The sequence below is a fragment of the Empidonax traillii genome, unplaced genomic scaffold (assembly GCF_003031625.1).
Source record: "Empidonax traillii isolate 1590-97213 ecotype Southwest subspecies unplaced genomic scaffold, ASM303162v1 scaffold2082:size39468, whole genome shotgun sequence".
Taxonomy (NCBI): Eukaryota; Metazoa; Chordata; class Aves; order Passeriformes; family Tyrannidae; genus Empidonax; species Empidonax traillii.
The window spans coordinates 18,216-23,986 of NW_020957275.1; the positions used below are offsets into that span (position 1 = coordinate 18,216).

Here is a 5,771-nt window from a genome sequence, read left to right on the forward strand (position 1 = left end):
TGAAAGACACCTCAAAGCCCACCCAGTGCCACCCCTGCCATGGGCAGGGACACCTTCCACCAGCCCAGGGTGCTCCAAGCTCCATCCAACCTGGCCTGGGACACTTCCAGGGATCCAGGGGCAGCCACAGCTTCTCTGCCCAACCTGTGCCAGGGCCTGCCCACCCTCCCAGCCAGCAATTCCTTCCCAATATCCCATCTAACCCTGCTTTTTGTCACTTTGAAGCCATTCCCCCTTGCCCTGTCCCTCCAGCCCTTGGAAATAGTCTCTCTCCACCTTTCCTGGAGCCCCTTCAGGCCCTGCAAGGCCACACTCAGGTCCCCCCAAAGCTTCTCTTGTCCAGCTGAACAATCCCAGCTGTGCCAGCCTTTCCTCCCAGCAGAGCTGCTCCAGCCCTGGGATCCTCTTGGTGGCCTTCAGTGATACACACTGACTGACACACATTCCTATTCTTTTTTAGCACAACCCATTCACCTTCCCATAACCCATCTTTCCCTGTCCTAATCTTCAAGTCTAGCCTTCCTCTCTCCCAGTCTTTTTCCACCCATTCTTACCTCTCCCTTTCCCCTTTCCCTCTCTTTTCCATCCTCTCATTTAGATCCCAGTCCTAGTTTAAAGCACCACATCCCAACCTCCTCCACACTCCCCCCCTCTGGTCCCTGCTTTGGTCTCCTTGCCCACTCTTTACCCCAACGCTCCCACTGTTCCTTCATCTCTCAGCTCTGGTTCCTTCCACTCCTTCTTCCAGGCCTATCCCTGCCCAGGTGTCCCAGACAGATTTCAGGAGCCCTGGGAATGATGTTAAAACATCAATTAATGCTCCTCCCTCACTTCAGCTTCGCTCTCTGGGGACCAGGTGAGCTCTGAGTTGTGTTCTGAGCCAGCTCCACCCACCCCTCTTTGGAGAGGCCCTGCCAGGACTGTTCCCATGCAGGATTTGTCCCCTCTGGGTCACCTCCTGTCACCTGAAACGTGTGGTTTGCAGGGACAGACCTCATGGAGAAGGTGGGCAAACACCAGGGAGAACAGGCCTGTACTTGTATCTTATCCCCCTGTCCAGAGGCTACAAACAAACCTCACCTGGCAGGCTGATTTCCCTTTCCATGAGCAATCCCTGTATTCTGACACTTCTAAAAATCCCTCCTGATCTGAAGTTCAAGACAAGCAACACCCCAGTCCCAAATTTTGGTGATAAATTTTGGTTTTATTTTGATCTTGAGCAACATGTTGTAGACAGAAAAGTTTTTAGTAAGAGGAGAGAATTGGCTTTTCCGTGGCACACACAGGACCTGTTGCACAGTAGTTGTGGTGAGAGAGGCTGTCGATGGGCATTTTCAGGGTTTAAAAGTGCCATTTTCTTCCCTTCATTTCCCCCCCTCGACCCTGCTGTGCTGGGCCAGCTTCTTTGTCAGGAGTCTTTTTACAGAATCCCGGGATCCCTGAGGCTGGAAAAGCCCTGCCAGCCCACGGATCCCTCCATGGGGTTTTTTTACTCTCCTCCTGTCTCTTGTTCCCTGGGAGCAGAGCCTGACCTCCCCCAGCTCCAACCCTAAAACATTTCCAGCAGCTTTCTCGAGGACTAGATTCTGTATTTCCATATGCAAATAGGATGCGTGAGGGCATATTTTAATCTCGTGCTTTATTAGAGAGGGTGACATTCTTCATGCACACTCTCTGTGCTGCTCTCTGGCACAGGGAGGGATGGGAAGGACACCAAGATGCAGAGAGGACGGTTTGCCCAAATTCCAGCGTGAAAAAGTCACGGCGTGAGCCCTGCAAGTGAAAAGTTGACACTTGTTACTTAATAAAGGAAATAAATCTGTGTTAGGGGAGTTTATGTTTCCTTACTGAGCATTCAGGCCACGGCCACTACATGTTGTTCAGACCTTCCTCTCTAACCTTTGACATTTAAATATTAAATGAGGGTTTCCTACAGTCTTTGGATGCTTGTGGTTAGTGGTTTTTTTTTTGAGGAAAAAGAAACTTGTGAGATTCAAGGGAGCTTAAACCTGCTGAGGGACCTCCAGGGCCACGTGTGTGTGGACATTCACACACAGGCAGGTGTAGCCTCTGTACCTGTGCTGATAATCTGCACACAGATCTCATTCCAGGAACACATCCAGCTGGGTTTCCCGCTGCAACCAGTGGAATAGAATAGAAATAAAAAAAATATTCATTATTATCATCAATATATTAATATCAATAACATTAATATAATCACTAATATCATGATAAAGACAATAATATATGTATTAATGTATAAATAAACCCATTAAACCAGGGGGTTTATCAGGTCTCAGGAATGTTTGTGAGTGAGCAAGTCCCATCACGGACATGAGTGAGACTCAGGCTCAGTCTTTATGTTTTTGGGGTGTTGGGACACGGTGTTGAGGTAAAGCTGAGGGTGGGATTCCCAAAAAATGGGGGGTTGTTGGCCACATGCAGATGTGCATTTATGGGGCTCGCACGTGGAATGGAGTCAAGAAGGGAGGATGAACAGGGAATATAAATGTACATCCAACTGAAAATCAAATACTGTCATTTGAAAGCAGCACCGGAGATTTCAATGTATAGACTGAGGGATTTGCATAAAGTTCTGTGTGAGAGAGGACTTGAGGAACAGGGCTTGGATGTGTTCCCTTTTTTTGTGGCAGAGGAGTGTTTTAGGGAGGTAGAGCATTGGTAGAAGTTGAAGTTGGAGCTCTCCCCACTCCTTCCCGCCCCTGGCCCAGGACACAGCCCCAAAGGTGACAGAGAACAGGCTCAGATGTGGCAAGGTGCACCTGGAGGGTGGGAATGGCTGGGATACCTGGCCATTCCCACCTCCACTGGGGACCACCACCTGGATTTCCTCACCAGGAACTCGCCAGGCCCCTGTTCAGAACAAGGAAGAAGCTCAGGGCAGGCGCTGGCTTTAAAAAAAAAGGAAGCAAAATAAACCCAGGGAGGGCTTGCACTGCGGCGAGCACCACGAGGCAGTTAATTATCCCTGTCAGCTGCCTGGCAATTACTGCCTGAACAGCGACGGGTGGGAGTCTGGGAATACCTGGAACCGCTTCCACACAGGTAATTTATCTCGCAACAGATACTCAGAACAGCTCCCGGGACTCCCCCAAGCCTTGTCGTGCCTGCAGGGCACGGGATGTGTTGGGAAGCGCTGCGAGCTCCCAGCTGCTCGAGGGCAGGAGGGCCCCGCTGCGGTGCCAGGGCTGGCCGTGCCGCCGCTCACCGTGGAAAGGGCCGGGAGAAGTTTTCCACTTGCAAAACCCGCCCTGGGGATTTGTTTCGGGGACTGTGGTACCACCCGACGGGCAGGCAGAGCGAAAACAAGCTGGGTATGGGAAGGGCACGGGTGGCGATCCCAGGTGAGATGTGAGGCCTCTCTAGATGGGCTGGGATTTCAGATAGTTCACTGAGGTTTTTTAATGTTGAGTTTGCTGCCTTCTCTGCTTCCCCTTGGCCGCAGCGTGGTGGCTCTGCTCCCTCGTCCCCCTCTTTTCTGAGGACTTCCAAGCACCGAGGGCTTTAACACCCTGGGCAGAGCCTTGTCCCTCCTCAAAGCCAGACTGTGTTGGGCACGCGGGGGTACCTGTGAGAGGGCAGGGAATGACTCTGGAGGGACAAGTCTCCGCAGATGAAACAAAAAGCGTAGAAACAAGCCTGATGCCCCCCCCCCCCCAGACACCTCCTCTGGTGGGTGCAGGTGGTTGTAGCTCCCAGCACAGCCCCGGCTGGACGGCAGTGTCGGATGTGCTGCTGACGGAGGGGATCTGTCACTGACCTTGGTGGCTGTGCCCGAGCACAACGCCAAGGGAGTGTGCCCAGCTGGGAAGGGTTCGTCCAGAACCTCCCTCGCCGGGAGGACCCGGCCCCAAGGCCACCCCGGCGGCTTCACCGTGACCCCTCTGCCCCCTCGGGTACGGCCCCCACGGCGGAGCCGGGCGGGTGTGGGCACTGCCCGGGCTCCCCAGGGCAGCGGGCACAGCCCCCAGGCTGCCACGGCCCCAGGAGCGTTTGGACAACGCTCTGAGGGACAGGAGGGGGATTTTGGGGCGTCCCGTGCAGCACCAGGAGCCGGACCTGATGATGCTTGCGGGTCTTCTCCCAACTCTGAGACTCCACAGGCTCAGGGACCTCCACCCCACGGGTGCGACGGGGTGTGCGCTGAAGGCGCCCCGAGGGCGGGGAAGGTTCTGGAAGACCCCCGGTTAGACGGGCGGGAGGTGCCCGAGCCCGGGGGCTGTCAGGGGGCTGTCAGGGGGCTGTCAGGGGCTGTCAGGGGCTATCAGGGGGTTGTCAAGGGGCTGGCCGGGACGGATAGTCCCGGCTCCCCGACCCCCGGCACTGCGGTGACCCCGCGGCGGGTCCGGCGGTGCCGCCCCCGGCCCGGCCCAGCCCCCGCCCCTCACGGGCCCCGCACGGCTCCCCCCGGCCGCCTCCCCCCCGCTCTCCGGCGGGCCCGGGCTGCTGTGGGAGGGGGGGGCGCGGGGGGCGGGCTCCGTGGAAATTTCCACTCCCTGCGGCGGCGGCGGCGGGCGCGGCGGGCGGGCGCTGGCCCCGGGCCCCGCTGGGGGAGGGCGGCGGGGCCCAGCCCGGAGGGTCCGGTGCCCGCACCCCCCCCCGCCCCGGGACGCGGGGCAGCCCCCGGGCCCCCCTCCCGGGGCCGGCGGGGCGGGGGCGGCGCTTGGCGCGGGCTGGGCCGAGCCTGCGCAGCGCCGGCGCCCTTTAAGCCGCGCCTGCCCGCCCGCCTGTCTGTGCAGCGACCGACCGCGCGGGAAGGAGCCCGGGATTCGCCTTCCTCCTCCTCTCCCCTCCTCCCTCTCCTCCTCCTCCTCCTCCCGTCCGGCAGCGCCGCAGCCCCCTCCTCCCCGCCCTGTGCCCCCCGCTCCTCCCGCCGCCAGCGGCTCTAAGATGCCCCGCTATGAACTGGCTTTGATCCTGAAAGCCATGCAGAGGGTGAGTGAGGGAGAGGAGACGGGAGGAAGGGAGGGGAGGCAGGTGGGACCTGGCAGACGACCCCCCCCCCGCCCGGTGTGCCCCCGATGTCCCCCGGTGTGCCCGCGCTGTCCCCGCAGCCCCGCGTGGCCCGGCCGGCCCCAACCGGCCTCCCCCGGCGCTGTCGCAGCGCTCCCCGCGTGTCTCTCCGTGCCCTCTCCCCTCCTTCCTCATTTCCCCCTTCCCTCCCCGCGCCCTTGCGGAGTTCGCTGAGTTGCTCCCCGAGAGCCGCAGTCCCCCCCTTTCCTCCCCCCCGCTCCTCTCTCCCTCCGCTCCGCAGGTAAGGAGATCCCTGGCTCAGCGACATGGATGCGTTTCTCGCTTCCTTTCCCCTCCGCCGCTCCCCGCGTGGTGCAGGTGAACTCGGCCCTTCCCGCATCCATCCCCTGTCCCTCCGCAGGGCTCCTCCATCCCCACCCCGCCCCGCCCCGCACCTGCCCGTGGGGCCGCAGCACCCCCCGCCCGCTCCCCTAACCCTGGGGGAGGCCTTTTGGGGGTGATCCCCCCGGGTGGACCCGCTCCCCCCCTACCTAGCCCCCCGTGCCGGGGTTCCACGCCAGGCAGGCAGCGGGGATGGATTTTTTTTTTTCCTCCCGCCGTTGCCGACACCAGTTGAGCGGGGCCGATACGGCGCCGTATCGCCCGTGGCAGGGGTGGCTGCTGTTGCCACCGGCCGTTGGCGCTGGTTTTTGGCAGAGCGGCGATAAAAAGCCACGGTGGGAGCTTGGTGAAGATGCTCTTGCTGTTTTACAGGAGCTGAGTCAATAGGTTTGGGG

The 5,771-nt window shown here is 59.5% G+C and overlaps 1 protein-coding gene across 2 annotated transcripts in view; it reads left to right on the forward strand.

Annotated features, from left to right (window-relative positions):
• Positions 1 to 4,129: 4,129 nt before the first annotated feature.
• SLC5A3 (solute carrier family 5 member 3) overlaps positions 4,130 to 5,771 on the forward strand; it is a 17,095-nt gene continuing 15,453 nt past the window's right edge. Inside the window, exon 1 of one of the 2 annotated variants that reach the window (XM_027909365.1) lies at positions 4,130 to 4,207. The gene's annotated coding sequence lies outside the window, so the exon portion shown is untranslated. Of the gene's footprint in view, positions 4,208 to 4,690; positions 4,957 to 5,771 lie in introns of those variants that run through there. The other variant, XM_027909364.1, reaches the window with a different exon arrangement.